Raw genomic sequence first — 18,609 nt, 5'->3', positions numbered from 1 at the left:
TAAAGCCTAGACAGATGCACGCCCCATGACGCGCATCAGGAGGGTGAGATCCGGCGGAGGAAGGTTTTACTCCTCAGCGACTGAACAGGGAAGGGTGGCACGGCGAGTGCCTCCACCGACAGTACGGGAGCAGGTCCTGGGCACCCCGCACTGCGTGCGCCCCGGGTTTGCAACCACGCTGCTTGTGCAGGTGTGGCAATGACATCTCGCGGGCGTCATGCAGGGAGCGCCACAGCACCCCCTCCATACAATTCCCCCCACCCCCGGCTATGACCCCTTTGTCTCGCTTTCCCCTACCCCCAGCTGTCTGCCTGTCCCTCCTGCGCCGGGTTCGGTGCCCACGGCCCTGCCGGGGTCCCGCTGATGGCCGCCGTAGCGGCGCGGCCAGGGCCTCGGGGCTCCCGAGAGGAGAAAATCATGAATGAAATGGATGCTGCTCCCGCTCCCCCGCCCTCCCTGTCCAAGCAACCCCGGCGCGGGCGCAGTGTCTGCGGGGACTCCAAGCGGAGTTGCGGGGTGCGGGCGCCCGAGATCAGGGTCAGGCAGGGAGGAAGGGTCTGATCCCGCCCCACTCGGGCCTCGGACGCCGCGGGATCTCCCCGCCCCCCAGCCCCGCGGGCCCTGCGCAATTCCCGGGGAGCGGCGCGAGCCCGCCCGGGGGCGGGGCGGAGCCGGGGCCGAGGGTGCCGAGCCGACCCGGCGGCTGCGCCCGAGACTCTGCAGCCGAGGCGGCCGGGCGAGGGAGCGCGCACGGAGCACGGGACGGAGCGCAGGGCAGACGGACCCACGGACGGACGGACGCCCCCGCACACGCAGACGCGCAGAGCTCGGCGAGGTCCCCGTCACATACACACATTCACACACTCGCGCTGACACACACAGGGACACACACACGCTCGCGCGCGCACATCCTCCCGCCAGCCTGCCCGCCCGCTCGCCGGCGCCCGGAGCCCTCCGGCCGGTAAGTGCGGCGCCTCAGTCGGCGCCTTTGTGTGGGGAGCTGGGAGGTGGAGGGCGCAGGGTCCCTCCCAGGGAGGCCCGGCAACTGAGATCTCCTCCAGACCCCCGGGCGGAGAAGCCGGCGCCCGCCCCCGCCACGCCCCCATGGGGCTCCCGACGCCCCCGTACTGGGGGAAGGGTCCTCCGCGCCCGGGAGGGGACCCGGCGCTGGGTAGAGGGGAGGGAGCAGCAGCCACTCCCCACGAAGCTCGTGCGCGGCTCCCGAGAGGGGAGGGATCGCGATGGCGGTCCCGGGTCCGAGCCTCTGCTGCTGTGGCGGGTGCGCGGCTCCTGGCTGCATTACCTCTCCAGGGTCCGAAGCTCCGGCGGGGAGGTTGGAGATCGCCGCTAGCCTGCTAGCCTGTTAACCGTGGCTCCCAGCCTTCGCTTCGCCTCCCCCGACCGTGTAGCTTAAACCACCAGTTCCCCCACCCACCCCCAAAATAAAAGCCCAGCGCGTTCCCCTCCCCCAGCGTGCCCCTTCTGCCGGCTGAGGCCCAGACTCCTGCAAAACCTGGAGATTGCTCGGGTCAGAGCTCTGAGGGGCTTACCTTACCAGGGATTGTGTGGCTTTGTAGGGTCAAGACCAGGTGAACCTTGGGAATTCATTTAGCCCCCTCATTCTACAGATGGGGAAACTGAGGCCCAGTGAGGTGGCTTGACCAAGGTCACAGGAGGGTTCAAGGCAAAGCCTGCATTAGAATCTAGCGTCCCTGGCTTTCAGACTTTCTTCCTCTCCTATACAATTCCATCCTTATACTCACCCAAACCCTAGAACATAAAAATTTACCCCAGTATATCAGGAAAGTCTTTGTAATTCCAGCCCTGCCCCCCACCCGCCTTGGAGCGGCAGGTGCCATTCATTGGCTACCATATTTACTGTTTAAAAAGAAAAAAAAAAAAAGGCTGCCTTCAATTTGCGTCTTTCAGCCTCACAGGAGATCTCTCTTAAGCAGGTACTCCAGGTTTGAGATTTAGTTTGGGAGAATGAAGCAGACCTGAACGGGAGATCAGATTCCAGGGTGTCAGTCCTGTTCCCCAGAAATCACTGAAACAGGGTCCTCAGTTGGACCAGGTGATGTCGTGATTAAGGAGCCATCACCCCCCCGCAACTTTGACCTGATGAGATGCCTTCCCCCTCACTCTCCACTGCACCTTAAGGGCCTCAGCCTTCTGATCCACCCGAGCTCCCTTCATCATCCCTTTGCAGAGGTCTCCAAGGCCTTCCTGTCCGGCCATCTCTCCCTCCTTGCTGTTTGTTGCATGCATCCTCTTGGTACTGCTGATGGAGCTGCTGGGAAGGCTTGAGTTACAGCCCCCTCAGGCTCGGGTGGTGGCTCAGGGCGAGGCTCCCTCAAGGGCAGCTGGGTGTCCCCAGAGCTGAACCCAGTGCCCTGTGCAGAGAGGTGTCCTGAGAGGTTTGTTGATGGAGTCAGTGCAAGGTGGGTGGAGAATGGATAAAGTCAGTCACCTTTGAAAAGACTCTGTTGGATGGGGGAGTTGGCAAGGAGGACAGTATTCAGTCTCTAGGGGCCTGAGGCTCTTGTCTCAAGAGCTTCCTTCTTGAGGAAGCAGCCTGGCAAGGAGCAGAGACAGGGTGACCAGCTGGCATCTCTCCAGGAGCCACCACTCATATTGTTGGGTATGTAAATGGCAGAGTGCTCCAGAAGCACTATTTGCATAGACTTCATAATGAGCGGTGGCCCCTGAGTTGCAATTGCAATGCGGTGTCTCTCACCCTCAGAGTGAAGAGATCTGGGTTCCAGGTCTCCTTCCTGTCTGGACAATTTCAGTGAATGCTTATAACCTCTCTGGGTCTCAATTTCTCCATCCAAAAAATAAAATCATTGGATTGGAGATTTTCAGGATAGCTTTCAGGTCTAAATTGTTAGTGTGGTGGGGGGAGGGAGGAAGCACTTATTTATATAACTGCTGTGGGCCTGGTTTTCCTCTTCTATTACTCTATGATGAGATCATTTATGTAGGGTACTTAGCACAGTGCCTGGGGCATAGAAAAAACTCCGAATAGGTAGCTATTAGTACCATTTAGGTCCTGGCCTTATGGATATACCCTCCACTTCTTCTCTTCTTAAAGATTGCTCAAGGACATGAGATTTTAGATCCTGAAAGGCCCTGTCTCTCAAAAAATCCCTCCTCCACTGATCTATTCCTGGACTTAGGGCTCAGCCAGCATAGGACATCCATGAAGCTTCCTAGGAGAAGTCGCACTTTTGTTTATCAGTTATTTCACGCCTAAGGGTGATTGAATTTGATCATTTATATTCAGTCAAAGTTTTTCTTACAGGCTGTCACTTACATATTTGATCTTATGATATCAATAGTGTTATTATTCCCACTTTATAGGTGGGGAAGTTAAAACTCAGTTTAACCTGAACTCTTTCTTCTGTGTCACTTTGCCTATCCTTTCCTGAAACCTGCCCTGAAAGAGATAGCTGACCCCTTGGACAGAGTTGAGAAGGAAGGCTTTGTTCTTCTGGAAGATGAGAAGTGGCTTCTTAGAGAAGCTCAGTAGCATTGGAGCTGGGTCTGCATGACTTGTATGGTGGAAGGAAGGAGGAAAATATTTCAAGTAGTGAAAGCAGCAAGAGCAGAGAGCTGGTGGTAGGGGCTTCCAGGACAAGTGTCGAAACTGGAGAGTGGCTCATTCCCACTGGAGCAAAAGGGATAAAAGAGGAGCTGTGAGAAGGAAGGCTGGGTAGGAACGTGGAGGCAGTGGCTGGGGCAGGAGTGTCAAGCCAAGGACTCGGCCTTTAGTTTCTGAGTAGGGGTGAGACGTGATCAGACGTGGCCATTAGGACACTCACTCTGGCTGCACAGAACAGATTGGAGGAGAGAGCCTGCTGGCAGGGAGCTCAGGTAGGAAACAGTGACAGTCCTATAGGTAAGAGATAAGCAGGGCCTGGGCAGGGCGGGGATCGGAGGAGGTTTGTAAGAATGAGGAGAAAGAGGGTTTGATGCCGAGGCCACAGTGTCACCAGAATCAGCAGGGGACTGGATATGGCAGGAGAGAAGAGAAGAATGAGAAATGGTGGCAAGGCTTGGAACTGAGTGGCTGAGCATCCATTCACAGACAGAGTCCAACAGGAGGGGGAGGGGGAGGCCCAGGAGTGGGGGGCCGTGATCTGCCAGGGCACCAGAACAAATCCTGCAAAGCTGGCTCACCGAGCACCCCAAACTGTCCAGAACCCGTTGCTTCATTCATTCTTCACATAGAAACATCTGTTGCGTGAGGTTGTTCTAGACTCTGTAGAGATGCATTGCTAAAAAAGATGAACTACCTCTACCAAGGGAGACAGAAAAGAAAACATAAGCAAAGTATAACATTTCAGGTGAGCAATACTCTGGAGACAGATAAAACCCAGTGAGAGGTGACTGGGGGGAAGAGATTTACCCTTAAATAGAATCATCTTCAAGGAAGTGATATTTGAAAGTCCTGAATGGAATGAAGAGGAGACCTTGGGGAAGAGGATTCTAGGCAGAGGAGACCACAAGTGCAAAGGCCCCTGGATAAGAATAGCTTGGTGTTTTCAGGGAACAGCAAGTGTGGCTATAAAACATAGGTCAAGAGGGAGGGTGGGAAGGAAAAATGGAGGAGAGAGGGGCAGGCCCAAATCACACAAGCCTGAGTAATAAGAAATCGCGTGATGTTAATGGGTCCAAGAGAATTAAAGTCCCATTCTCCATGTGTGATTCATGCCCAGAGACCCAAGCCCAACACTCAGCAGTGGCTCACTAAATAGTTGTCTAACAAGTAGGAAACCACCGTTTATGTATGCAACTTTTTGGTGGTGGTGGTGGTCAGTTGCTCAGATGTGTCCGAATCTTTGCGACCTCATAGACTGCAGCACTCCAGGCTCCTCTGTCCTCCACTGTCTCCCGGAGTTTGCTCAAATTCATGTCCATTGAGTTGATGATGCTGTCTAACCTTCTCTTTCTCTTAAAGCCTCATATCTTGGACTAAAGATATTGTAGCACAGTAAGGTAAGGGCATAGTAAGCTGTGTATGATCAAAATGATAAAGCTCAGATGATCTGAATACCTGTGATATCATTCAAGTAGGAAAGTTTGAGTCATGTCTGCATATTCAGTGTGACTGTTGACTAAGATGAAATAGTGAAACATTCCTGAAACAATTGTAATACAGTTAAAATGGTAACCTTTTATGGTCTTCCCTCATCCCCTTTCCAGTGCAAATATACAGCCTTTTGGTTTCATTTCAGATTTTTCCCTTGTACAACTCATGCCCTCAGCCATTTCCCTTATAGAGATTTTAAGGAAACTCACCTGAAGCACAAAGGCCCATATTAGCCGGACAAGGAATTATCATCTTCTTCAATAAATTGGCAGATTTCAAAGAAAGCAGAGAGGGCAGTGGGGAGAGAGAAACTATTTATAGAAGTATAAATTCTTCAAGCAACTAATTAATTGTTTAAATGGATCTACAAGTAGGAATGGAAAATCTCTATGAGATGGTTAATCGTTTAAAGCTTTTTGTCTGCATTAAGTTGAACACAGGATATGTGTGAACATTTCAAAATATATGGCACCTTTTACCGAAAATTTAACCCACAGACCAGGAAAGACGTTCTTACCAGGGAGGATCAGCATAGCTCTCTGTGGTATATATCTGTTCAGGCCAAAGCTTACTTGTAGTTAAGGGAGCTGGGACAGAGTCCTTCCCTTCTCCCAAACTGTTTCCCTGTCTCTAGGAGGTAAGGCTTGGGTTTCTAGGGCCCTCGTGGACTCAGCACCGTGGTCTGCGGTATCTGTAGGCCCACTCTGTTATCTTCCTGGAGGACAGTGACCAGTGTCGCAGCGTGGGGGTATGGCTCCCTGTGACACTCAGATGATGTGATATATGGGAGGCAGACAGATGGTCCCGTCACAGAGGAGATGGGATGCTTCCACCAAGCAGACAGAACCGGATACTAGACCGGACCTTCTGAGGGGGCAAGTTGACAGGTAATCCAAATCTAAGAAGCATAGACTGTCTCTAGGTGCCCTGGTCCAAATTCCATCTGATTTCTGCGTGTCTTGTCACTTCTAGGAACTGGAAACTCAAGTCAGCTGAAGGAAAAAAACACTTAACCCTTTTAATTTTTGCACAAAAAGCTCTTCCTTACCATCAACCGTGGCATTGTGGAAAATAAGTTTCCCCATTCTTCCCCCATTCTTTAATATTATCTCCATCTTTTTTGCATCTGTTGAGATATGGGATGAGTACCTTGGCCAGCAATGTCTGGCAAAGCTCCAGAAATCCCAGACTCTTAGAAGAAAGCTTTTCCCACTCAACTGTGGCTGCTGCTGCTACTGCTGCTAAGTTGCTTCAGTCGTGTCTGACCCTGTGCGACCCCATAGACGGCAGCCCACCAGGCTCCCCTGTCCCTGGGATTCTCCAGGCAAGAACACTGGAGTGGGTTGCCATGTCCTTCTCCAGTGCATAAAAGTGAAAAGTGAAAGTGAAGTCGCTCAGTCATGTGCGACTCTTAGCGACCCCATGGACTGCAGCCTACCAAGCTCCTTTGTCCATCGGATTTTCCAGGCAAGAGTACTGGAGTGGGGTGCCATTGCCTTCTCTGCTCAACTGTGGCGCTTAGAATCAAAGCCATCTTCCTTCCTGTGTACCCCCTTGACACAGTCTAGACTTAAGTTTCTATAGCTGGGGTGCAGCACATTGAGTTGGGAAGGGATCCCCTCAAGCTGGACACAGGGGATCCACAATTTGTAAACGAGCAGTGTCTTAGTAAGAATTCCTGACTTTGGCCTAATGAAGGACATCGACTGTTCTTGACTATGTCTGGTTACTGTAATGGCAACATACAGACCTTCATGTGATGAGATGATTGGCTGAGAGACCTAGAGAGACATACTGTACCAAGCTTTAAGATGTCTTTCTTAAGAGTGGAAATGTTCATTCTCTCCCCCGAGTTCTCTGGAAGCCACTCAGGAGGGATTCAGTGGACTTCAGTGGAGGGCAGCATGTGGCTGTCTGGAGTGGACCCAAAGATTTCATCATCTGCCTAAAAGAGTGGCCCAGTCTTTAAAAAATAAGTTATACCATAAAAATAACAGAACCATACTGTAGAATGCAATGTCAGATGAGCCATGATTTTATCCGTCCCATTCTGTTTCTCCTATAGATCTGTATCTTTTCATAGTTGAAATCAGTCCACATCTAGTTTTGCACCCAGCATTTTTTCCTTAACATTTTCTCATAACTTTTGTATTCATGCATGACCTTCTTCCATCCTCAGTGGTTTTACCATACTTTACTTAGCCATTTCTTATTTGGTGAACATGCTCAGTAGTGAACATCTTTACAAACACAACTCTTCCATCTCAGATCCTCAAGGCTTCTGATTTAACCATCCCCAAGAGGGTGGACAGGACAGGGGTGCTGGGGACGGGGGAAGAGGAGCTCGAGGTTAAAGAACATGTCGACCGTGGACGGATGCAGGTTGATTTCATGGAAGCTGATGACATGGCCCTGGACCCTAAGGTGGAAAGAGAACAGTGGATACCAGAGCTGGAGCCAAGGAGAGGCTGGAGAGGGAGATTATGGGCCAGGAGGCCAGAGTCTCAGGCATTGAGGGTTTGATAGAGGGGTGTCAGATTTCAGATGGAGTCCCTCCAGCATTTTGATGATTTGGTTTGGGGTGCCTTTCTTAAATTAGGAAGCAATACATAAAATGTACTATTGTAACCATTCTAAGTGTATAGTTTAGTAGCTTTAAGTACATTCATATTGTTGTACAACCATCATCACCATCTATCCATAGAACTCTTCACATTGCAAATCTGAAACTCGGTACCCATTAAACAATGACTCCTCATTCCCCCTACCCCAGTCTCTGATAACCTCTTTCTACTTTCTGTCTATAAATTCATATATTCTAGGTACCTTGTATAAGTGGAATCGTATGCCATTTGTCCTTTTGTGGCTAGCTTATTTCACTTAGCATATTTTCAAGGTTCACCATGTTGTAACATGTGTCAGAATTTCCTTCCTTTCTAAGACTGAATAGTCCATTGTATGTATATGCCACATTTGTTCACCCATTCATCTGTTGATGGACACTGGGGTTGCTTCTACCTTTTGGTTATTGTGAATAATGCTGTTGTGAACTTTGACATACAGATACCTACTTGAGCCCAATTATTTGGGGTACATGCCTAGAAGTGGAATTGCTAGATCAAATGATATGTCTGTATTTAACTTTTTGAGGAACCACAGGGTGGTTTTTATTAAGGATTTTTGTGTACTCATTGAAAAAGACCACTAAATGAAGTCTTAGGAGTGGAGGGTCCAGGAAGAAACCATTAACTTTTCCAAGTAAATGTTGTGTAGGTTTCTCCATGGCGTTGGAGGGAAGAGAGAAAAGGGAACAGAATACAGATGAATCCACCCTCCATTTCTGAAGAATTATGGTGATTTAGAGACATCGTGGGTGGAAAAAGAAAGTTCTCAGGAGAGATCTTTCGGAGTTGGGATTCATTCACACATACAGGTATTTACTGCGCCAGGAAATCAACATGCCGTGGGGACCCTGCCCACAGGAGCTTGTTGTGTGTCTGTTCGGGTCACCAGCGAGTATCTGGACAACAGTGGTCTGTACAGATACTCACTATGGTAGTCATAAGCACTAACATTTCTGAGTGCTTACTATGTTATCTCACTGATCTTTTATCACAGTTCATTGCAGAAAAGTTTTTATTGTCCTCAGTGTATTGATAAAGACTCAAAGAGCTTAAGTAACTTGCCAGAAACACACAGCAAGTAAGTGGCAAAGCAGGAATTCACACCTAGGTATGTAACTGTGCTCTGGTGATGAGCTGAGGGCTGTGGGGACCCAGGAGGGGCACCTGCTCAGTGTGGAGGTCAGAGAAGGCTTCCTGAAGGAAGGGGTCAGGTGAACATTTTGGTGGAAGTTGGCTGTGTTCTTCTGTGGCTCATGATTTCAGAACATGGTTTTTGGTAGGAGCAGTGGCAGCATCCAGCTCTGCTTCCTGTAACTCTGGTCTCCCAGGGCGCCCCCACACCCCACACACCGCCCCCCCGCACCCTGCTTCAGCTCCATTGAGACTACATTTCAGAGGAAGACGCTCAGAATCAGCATCCCCAGTGCTTATCGAGGCAGGGAGGCCAGCGTGGGGCCTGTCCTTTTCCCTCTGACATTTGCTGCCTCTGACTCCCTTAGCTGCCCTCCTTCCAACCCCTTCTAGGATGCCTTAGAGGGACAGCCCAGGGTGCCTCCCAGGTCTGGGCAGCGCTGGGCCAGTGGGCTGGAGTTGGCCAAATTCAAGGCCCAGGAGTGACAGTGGAAGTCACATATCCACTTCTGCGTCACTTCACACCCAAGGTACCTGCACCTGTGGGCTCCCATCACCTCAAAGCCCTGCCTTCCCAGAACCCAGAAGTCGCCAGTTCTCTCTGCTCTTTGAACCCCTTGTAGCTCCCTGTGGCCTACAGCACTGTTTCTCAACAAGGACCCTGTTGGTCTGTAGGTGGGGAGTTCTTTATTATGACAGCATCCCTGGCCACTCCCCTGAATATTTCCCAGGAGCACCCTTCAGTCATCATGACAACTGAGAATGCTCACACACATTTGAAGGTCTGTTTTATGAGCAGGAAGATGTATAGACCTTCAGCGTTGCATTTAGCGAGTTTCGGTGTCTCTTTGAAGTGGAATAGCCATCACTGGGATTGGGATGTGGGACGTTTCCATCACCTCTCAGAGTTCCTTCTTTCTCCGTCAGTCAGTACCCGCCCTCAGAGGGAACCGGCCTCGCCATTTCTGTCACTGGAGATGACTTTTGTCTGTTCTTGATCTTAGTATAAACGCACTCAGGTAGTGTGTGGTCTTTGTGTCCTAAGTAGTTTTTTAAATCCATCTGTATTGTTACACCCCCACTCTCCCCGACATGCAAATCTCTAAATGCCAACTAGAATGGCAGTCCTCGCCTTTATCCTACCGAGGGAAAGTGGGCTGTGAGTTAAAGTCTGTGTGTGTTCCCAGGATGCACGAAGCCCTCAGCCGTGAGAAATGAGGCCCCCTCCTGCCCACCGTCCAACCACACTGAGGGGCCTTCTCCCAGCTCGCCTTGCCCTTTCACTTCTGGCCTTTGCCGACGCAGTGCTCTCTGCCTGGAACACCCTCTGCAGTCTGGTGAACTCTCTTGGTCCTTTGGTTCTTGGGATGCTCAGACATCAATTCCCTGTGCAGCTTCCTGGATTTTCCCGCTGTGCCCTCCCAGGCACCCGTGTCCCACAGCCTCCATCAACATTTAGCACCTATTCGACTCTGCTCACAGGACTGCAAGCTGGTTGAGGGCAGGACTGGGGCTTAGTCATCTGTATATCCTCGCAGGTCCAACACAGAGCCTGATAGTAAAGAAACAGATTTAAGATTATAGCAGATCCTGTCTCAAGATTACTTAGAGGCAAAGTGGGTCTAAAACAGCTGTGCAAAATATATCCCCAAACCACCCTCTGAAATTGATCAAAAAATGGTGATGGAAAAAAAAGTGTGATCTCTGACCACAAATGATAAATGTAGCATTAAACTCACTACAGTGAGGCAGAGACCTCCAGCCCTTGCCTAGAGGATCTGGATTCATGGGAAATCCATGGGCATTAATAAGCGCAAAGTAATACAGGTCAGGGAGTCAAGGGGATGGGCAAAAGAGTAGAGCCAATCAAGGAAGGCTGCCTGGAGGAGGTGAGTTCCAAAGGTTTTTCAAAGAGAGGAGTCTGTTGAGCCAGAGTTACATAATCAAGGGTAATCTATAGAAAGCCTTAAAGCATGAGCCAAGGTAGCCTGAATCATGGTCTGATCTGTCTTCTTGTGACTGTGGTCCTGAGTCTCACGTAGGTCCCCTTCCCTCACCTTTCACTCCTTTTCATTCACTTCTTCCTTCCCTCTTTTCTCCTATTTAATCTCCTTCACATCTTCTTTGCAAACTTGAATGTGCAGAAGGAGCTGGATGTACATTGCTTGGCCTTCCATCCCATCCTCGGTGTACTGGACTCCCCGTCTTAGAGGAGATAGAAGGAGGCCCATCCCCTGTCCCTCATACCCCCAGCCTGGGCAGCTCATTACAGTCAAGGTTCTGGGCAAGAGAGCCAGGGAGTGGCCCAGGCTGGAGTGTGGTCCATTGCCAGGTGCCGAGTTACAGATCAAAACACTAGGGAAAGAATTCAGCTGGAAGAGAGGTCAGTGTGCGCTGGATTCCCTGGGGAGGCTTCCCGGAGGTGGCGTGAGCTTCGGCCGGCCCTGGCCACAGCTCAGGGGAGAGGTGCAGGGGGGTCTGTCCAGGAAGGAGGACTAGGGAGACACGGGCAGAGAAGCAGCCGTGAGCATGGCTGGGGATGGGGCAGTGTTCACGATGGAAGAGGATCTGGGGAGCCCCACGAAGCTGGGTTTTCAGCTTTTTGTGCCTCACCTTCCTCCAGACCCTCTGTCTGACCCAGGGGACCCCGAAACCGCCCAGGGCTCTCCAAAGGGGAAAGAGCAGTTCTGCCAGAGGGCCCCGTTCATGCTCAGGGTAGCCTCTTCAGCGTGGCTCTCCTTAGCTCCAGGACACCTGGCAGAGCCTAAGGACAAAGGAAACGGAGCTTTGCAGCTGATGGCACCGCCTGGTGTGGAGAGCAGGAGCGGCCCCTGTGAGGGCTGACTTGGAGGGCCCTGGGAGAGGCAGCTTTGAAGCAGGTCAGCGGGTGCAGGGGGGCCCCGGGTGCAGGGGGGCTGTCAGCCCCGGGTGGCCTCGTACTTTCTCTGCCTCAGTCTCTTCCGCCGTGACCGGCAGCTCCTATTGCTTCCGCGGCCCAGAGGAAGAAACCAAGGCTCAGAGAAGCTAGGATACAGGTCCAGGGCCCCGTGGGAACAAGGTGGCAGAGCACAGCGTTTCAGCCAGGTCTCTCGGCCTCCAAATCCATCCTTTTTTTGCAGAGGACCCTGGCTGCCTTAAGGTGTGTGACCTCAGAATGTCCAGTCTGCTGTGTTTTGAGGGATTCTCCCAGCGACTGATGACTCGGTCACAGCCCTCCCCCGGCCCTAGGTCTCTAGACCCTTTTCAGCCTTGAATTCTGGCTTCTGTTTTTCTCTTTCCTATTCCATTCACCTTCCTGGCTCACACAGTATCCTCTCTCCTAGCAGAGGTGCCTCAGACCCAGCTCACATATCCAAAGAGTTTCCATCTTGCGTCCCCCCCAGGCTCTGACTCTGTCTCGGTTTTGCCTGATTCTTTTACCTAACCCTGAAGTGCCAGCATCTTCCCAACCTGAGCACAGAAGGGTTACCTGAGAGGCTGAGGGTGGGGGCCCTGATGGAGGACTAGACCCCACAGTGAGGTGTGGCAGGAGCCAGAGTTCTCCTTAGCCGCAGGTGGGAACAGAGCTAGCTCTGTACCCCAGCCCCTTCCTTTCCAAGTGCGTACGAGCCCTATGAGAGGTGGTTCTGTAGGTGATGGAGAGCAGAGCAGATGCCAGGCAGGATCTTCGTGGACAATCCAGAGCAATGCACAGGCAGCCCTGGCATTCAGGCCCCAGGTTGGCATCAGGGACATCTAGGGCTAAAACGAGATGCAGGTAGAGATCAGAAGCCCAGAATCATTTGTGATCAGGGTGTGCATGTCACCAGCACTGGCTAGGTCAGGATTCTAGTTCCGTTTGGAGGGGGCAGAACTGCAAGAGTGGACAAGGCCTCAGTCCTAAGGAAGATGACCGAGACAGAGATTCTGCCTGCCAGGGCATCAGGTGGAAGGCCAGGTGCTGGGATGGGGCCAGTGTCAGAGCCGGACGAGCAAGAGTGAGACTGAATGTTGTGAAAATAATAGTATTAGTTAATACTTAAACAAGCTTCCTTGGTAGCTCAGTGATAAAGAATCTGCATGCCAATGCAGGAGATGCGGGTTTGCTCCCTGGGTCAGGAAGATCCCCTGGAGAAGGAAATGACAACCCACTCTAATATTCTTGCCTGGGAAATCCCATGGACAGAGGAGCCTGGCAGGCTGCAGTCCATCGGGTCGCAAAAGGGTTGGACACAACTTAGTGACTAAACAGCAACAGCAGCACTCATGTAGTGCAATCTGTGATACTGGTCCATTTTACAGATGAGGAAACTGAGGCACCAAGCGTTTGAGTCAAACTTCTGATCTCTTCCAAGACTGGCAGCATGGCCCCTCATATTCATAGCTTGACATCAGCCATGGTGGGAGCATTTACACTAGGGAAATTGGCAAATGCCACAAATTACAGCTTTTTAATTTTTTACTTTTTTTTTTTTTTCTGGGAACCAGTTTGGTAGCATACCACTAGGCTCAGAGGGTAAAGAATCCACCTGCAATGCGACACCTGGGTTCAATCCCTGAGTTGGGAAGATTCCCGTGGAGAAGGGTACAGCTACCCACTCCAGTATTCTTGCGTGGAGAAATCCATGGAGAGAGGAGCCTGGCCGGCTACAGTCCATGGGGTCACAAAGAGTCAGACACAACTGAGCGACTTTCACTTCACTTCAGGCTCATTCCAGAGCCTCCATGAACCTCACCTATGGGTGAGAAGGCTTGTATTAACTGAAAAGCAGGCAACACCTGACACGCTAGATGATGACAGCCTTTTTAAGAGCTCACTGGACCCTATCTAAGCATTTTACATGCATCTCATGTAAAAACTTCGTGTAAGGATCAGCATTAATTCAGTCTCCCTGAGACCCTCTGAAGTGTAGACACTGCTTTCCCTATTTCACAGATGAGGAAGCTGAGCTGCAGAGAAGTCAAGTGTCTTATCTAAGATCAGGCAGTCAGTGAGGGAGCACTGACTCAGACTTGGCCGCCCAATCCCAAAGCCTGTGATTTGTGTCGTTTTTGATGAGCCATTTATACACACGCACAACCTAGCCCTATTTTCATTTATTTTTTCAAGACTAGATCTTGAATATCTTCCTGGTGCCAGACAGAGTATTAAGTGAGAAAATAGGAACATCCACATCAGAGGCCATGCACCTGGTGGTTTCAATAAAGCCTGGGTCTGGGGTGGAGGCAAACTGAGTTTGAAGCGTGCTTCTGCCACTTACCAACTGGATGACCTTGAGCAAGTGACTCAGTCTCTCCAAGTTCTCATCTCCACATGTGTAGGAGGGGGCTGACAACTGTGTTTAGCTCATAGGGCTATGGTTAGAGATGAGTGATGTAACACATGGACAGTATTGGCAGGGCATCCAGCACTCCCTAAGCACTCGATAAAAGGAAGCTGCCGAAGCTGCCGTGATTGCAGTCCACAGGTTTGTGTCTGGGTAGCTCCATGTGAGGTGAGGATACAGCCATCAGGAGATAATCACTGCGGGACTTCCCTGGTGGTTAAGATTCCTCCATTGCAGGGGACACGGGTTCAGTCCCTGGTTGGGGAACTAAGATCCTGCATGCCACATCGCATGGCCAAAAATATATATAAAATAATTAAATTAAAAAATAATCACTGAATAGACCCTGAGAACCGAGAGGGTACCCAGTTCTTTCTAAGGGAGTCAGGGATGGTGCTGCTGAGGCCACATTTGAACAGGGTCTTGAAAGGGTCTTAAAGAGTTTTCCAAGCAGAGGAGGGAAATGGGGGTTTTTCCCTGAAGGGCGAAGTGCATCCCAAGGCATCGCGAGTAGGAGCCAGCATCTAACAGAATGGAAACATAAAAACACTCCCCTCCCAAGAGATGTGATCACGCCTTCACATTTGTAATTGTCTGTTTCCTCCTTGTAAGTTAAACTGTATACCTTGAGTGGAGAAAGGTGGGGCAGAAGTGGGGCGCTTTCAGAATCTTGGAGAGCAGAGGATTAGACCAGATGACCTTTCAGCCCTGAAATCCCACTCTCCGATTGAACATCCTCTGGTCTCCTGTCCACCACACAGATACAACTGTCCGCAGTAGATGCTGACCCACGCAGGGGAGCTGGGCCTGTGTCAGTCACTGACTGGGGTGGGGAATCTCCCGTTTTCCACCCTCTACCCCCAACTCCCCACTGCCCCCCAGCCCGACGTTGGACCAAAGCCTGTTTCCCTGCTGCTAGGAGCGCCCTCTGCTGGTTCCCTGCTGCTTCACCAGCCCTGCCTCATCAAACCTTGATACCCCCAGAATCAAAACTTGAGACCTTGAGGAAAGGCCCTTAAATGTCATTAAACTCTTTTTTTTTAAATTTTCATTTGTGGGTGTTGTGACTTGGATTAGAGGACATGACTGGCCCAGGGTCACACGCTGGACTACACAGCCCAGGGCTGCTGTGCCCTTGGCCATGGAGTGAATGTGTTCCTCCAGTAATGGAGCGCGGCTGCTACTATCACCCGCACTGTCCACTCCAGCCGGTCTCCCAGGGCAGACTCTCTGGGCTGCTGCTTCAGGTGGAGCAACCTGAGGCCAGGGTCCAAGGCAGGGCTTCCTTCTGTCCCTGGGGAGGACATACGAGCTAATGGCCCTGCAGCTGTGAACTCCTTTGGATCCCTGGGGACAGGAGTCTCCCCCTCGGGCTCCTTCACTAAGTCACCTGCTGTATGAATCTAGCCGAGTCACTTCACCCCCTGAACCTCAGTTTCTTCATCTGTAAAATGGGAGTGCTGCCCCCAGAGACCTAGGTGAGGACTGTTTCAAAGAACACGCACAAGGTAACAGCTGTCGTCTGCCGTTTCGTTCATGTTCACTCTCTTCCTGTTTTCAGAGTGCTATTTTCAACAAAGACCAAAAGCCAGAAGAGAAGAGAGCTGAGGACTATGGGCAGCAAGAGGCAGACCTGTTATTACTAGCCGTGTGCCCTTGGGCAGGTCACTGGACTGTTCTGAATCTCCATTTCCTCATCTAGAAACTACGAGGTAATGATCGTGTGTTCCTTCTGGGGCTGTTGTGAAGATTAAGGTCTGCCTCATGTCTCTGGAAAGAAGGGGAGGGAGGAGGAAAACATAAAGGAAGAACAGGACGCATGAGCACCTCGGAAGATGTCCCTGTCTGCACTCCCTTCCCACGTGCCCTTGTCAGACTGAATTTCTTTCCAGTCGTTTGAGTGTGCCCTGCTTCCTCTCAACTCCAGGCCCCTTCATGGGCCTCCTTCTGCCTGGAACACCCCAACTGCTCCTCTGTCACTCCACAAGCCCTGACCCCCACCTCTCCTTCATATCTCCTCATCGGTTCCTTCCTGGGAACCTTCCCTGACTCTCCTGCCTGTGTCGGGGCCTCACCAGCAGCCCCCACACCCTGCACTTCTCCCATCAAACAGGCCCCCTGTGTTCCATTGCCTTTTGCTTCCCTGTATTCCCCCTCTGTGCTCTGAGAGCCTGTACTTCGCTGTATCCCCAGGGCCTCACCCTGCGGCCCACACATAGTAGGTGTTTGGTAAGCACTAGTGTTTGGTCATGGAGAAGGCAATGGCACCCCACTCCTTGCCTGGAAAATCCCATGGATGGAGGAGCCTGGTAGGCTGCAGTCCATGGGATTGCTAAGAGTGGGACACGACTGAGCGACTTCACTTTCACTTTTCACTTTCATGCATTGGAGAAGGAAATGGCAACCCACTCCAGTGTTCTTGCCTGGAGAATCCCAGGGACGGGGGAGCCTGATGGGCTGCAGTCCATGGGGTCGCTAAGAGTGGGACACGACTGAGCAACTTCACTTTCACTTTTTACTTTCATGCATTGGAGAAGGAAATGGCAACCCACTCCAGTGTTCTTGCCTGGAGAATCCCAGAGATAGGGGAGCCTGGTGGGCTGCCGTCTATGGGGTCGCACAGAGTCGGACACGACTGAAGCAACTTAGCAGCAGCAGTGTTTGATCATCACTAGTGAAACGCAGGAGTGTTCCAGACCCTGAATCAGACTTGTATGAAAGATGGAAAACTCTTTCCATCTTGCCCAGCCCCCACCCCTTTGCAGCCTGGGCCTCTCCAGCACCCCTTCGTCTCCCCTTCCCTTGGCTGCCTGCCACGCCCATGCCACTGTCTCCCACCAGCAGAGCAAGGTAGAGAAGGCGTCATCATTCATCAGGGCACGTCCCAAGCAGAGGACTCACAGACCCTGTGTTTGGGATCCAGAGCGCTCTGAGTTTGCAGTCTGCTCAGACGTGGGGACAGATGGCTGGACAGTGGACAGCTGGGCAGGGAGGGTAGGCAGCTTGGCAGGATGGAAACAGCAGTGAACTAAGCATCGGGAGTCCTGGGCTTAGAGCCTATCTGTTCCCTGAGTTTGCCGCACGCATCAGTCTGAGCACTGTGGTTGCCAGCAACAGAAGCTGACAAACTTACGCCAGAAAGCTGCTTGTTAGAAGGCTTTGGGGTGTGACACAGGATGGCAGGTAACTGCCCTCTGGTCTTGGGCCCTCCCTGTGGCAGGGGACTGGCAGAGCACCTGGGGAAGAGAGGCAACTCCCAAAAGGGAATCAGGATTCCCAACCACCTGAAAACAGTTGTTCACACTCTCTGTGACCTGAGGCAAGTACTGAATGTCCTTTGCCTCAGTTTCCCTTTGGGGATATCCTAAAGCCGGCCCCTCTCCTCCATTCACATCTCATGTGCTTTGTCCAGAGAAATCTTTCTGCCCTGGCCGCAGATGGCACCTCTCCCCATCCGGACATTAGGGGATGGTGACGAGGAGGTGACTGAGCACCCATGTGCTTCCCTGCCACCACCCTGGGAAGGAGGGCGAGGTCACTCCACCTGCTGACTCTAAAGCACGTGGCTCATTTGCAGGAGGTGGTCAGCCTGGTTCTCCATGAAGCAAGCATGTCCTCTGCCCCTGCACATTCAAGTGCCAATGAGAACTTGAGTGGCATTCTGGGTCCCTTTCTGGCAATGACCTGGCTGCCCATCTCCAGGTTGGGAAGCTTCTGACCAGGTTCTGCCCACCCAGAACCCTCAAAACCACTACCCCTAAGACCCTGCCACTGCCCTCCATCTGACCTTTAACATGTACATCAACAGGCTTGGGCCCTGAACACCTGGGATGCAGGGGTGGCTGATGGGGTGAATGTGTTCTCAAGTCACTGCTCGGGGAGGCAGGTACACAAACAGCTAACTACAGCAGCAGAACAAAGTCAGAGGCAGAGAGGAGTAAGAGCCAGTGTGGGGTGGGAGTGGAGATGGGAGAGCTTAATTCTTCCCTGGAGATCAGGAGGTACTTCATGGAAGAGGTGATGGGGAGAATTAAAATTTGACAGGAGGGGGAAAAGAAACATCAGGCTAAGGTAACAGCATGAACAGAGGCCTGGAAGTAGGAGTGGACAGGTTTGGTCCTGAGGACATGGCCGTGTAGTGGGATTCAAGCTTTGGGAGGTGGTAGAGGCTCCGTGTGGACACGTTGGGGTGTCTAGAGCCTAGAGCCATTGTCCTCAACCTTCTTGGCACCAGGGATCAGTTTCATGGAAGACAGTTTCTCCACGGATGGGGGTGGGGAATGGTGTTGGGATGATTCAAGCACATTACGTTTATTGTGTACTTTATTTCTATTTATTCTTTATTTCTATGTATTTTTTTTTTTGGTATTCTTTATTACATCCGCTTCACCTCAGATCATCAGGCATTAGATCCCAAATGTTGGAGACCCCTGCTCTAGCGAGCCGTGGGATT

The 18,609-nt window shown here is 51.4% G+C and overlaps 1 protein-coding gene across 4 annotated transcripts in view; it reads left to right on the top strand.

The window, feature by feature from the left end:
* Positions 1–640: 640 nt before the first annotated feature.
* PTPN5 (protein tyrosine phosphatase non-receptor type 5) overlaps positions 641–18,609 on the top strand; it is a 58,671-nt gene continuing 40,702 nt past the window's right edge. For 3 of the 4 annotated variants that reach the window (XM_055416022.2, XM_055416023.2, XM_088832210.1), the window contains exons 1-2: positions 642–961; positions 15,718–15,868. The gene's annotated coding sequence lies outside the window, so the exon portion shown is untranslated. Of the gene's footprint in view, positions 962–15,717; positions 15,869–18,609 lie in introns of all 4 variants that reach the window. The other variant, XM_088832211.1, reaches the window with a different exon arrangement.

This window comes from Moschus berezovskii, chromosome 25 (assembly GCF_049115385.1).
Source record: "Moschus berezovskii isolate FMDL1 chromosome 25, NW_MosBer_1.0, whole genome shotgun sequence".
NCBI lineage: Eukaryota > Metazoa > Chordata > Mammalia > Artiodactyla > Moschidae > Moschus > Moschus berezovskii.
The sequence above is the reverse complement of the archived record's forward strand: the minus strand, read 5'-3'. Positions and strand labels throughout refer to the sequence as shown.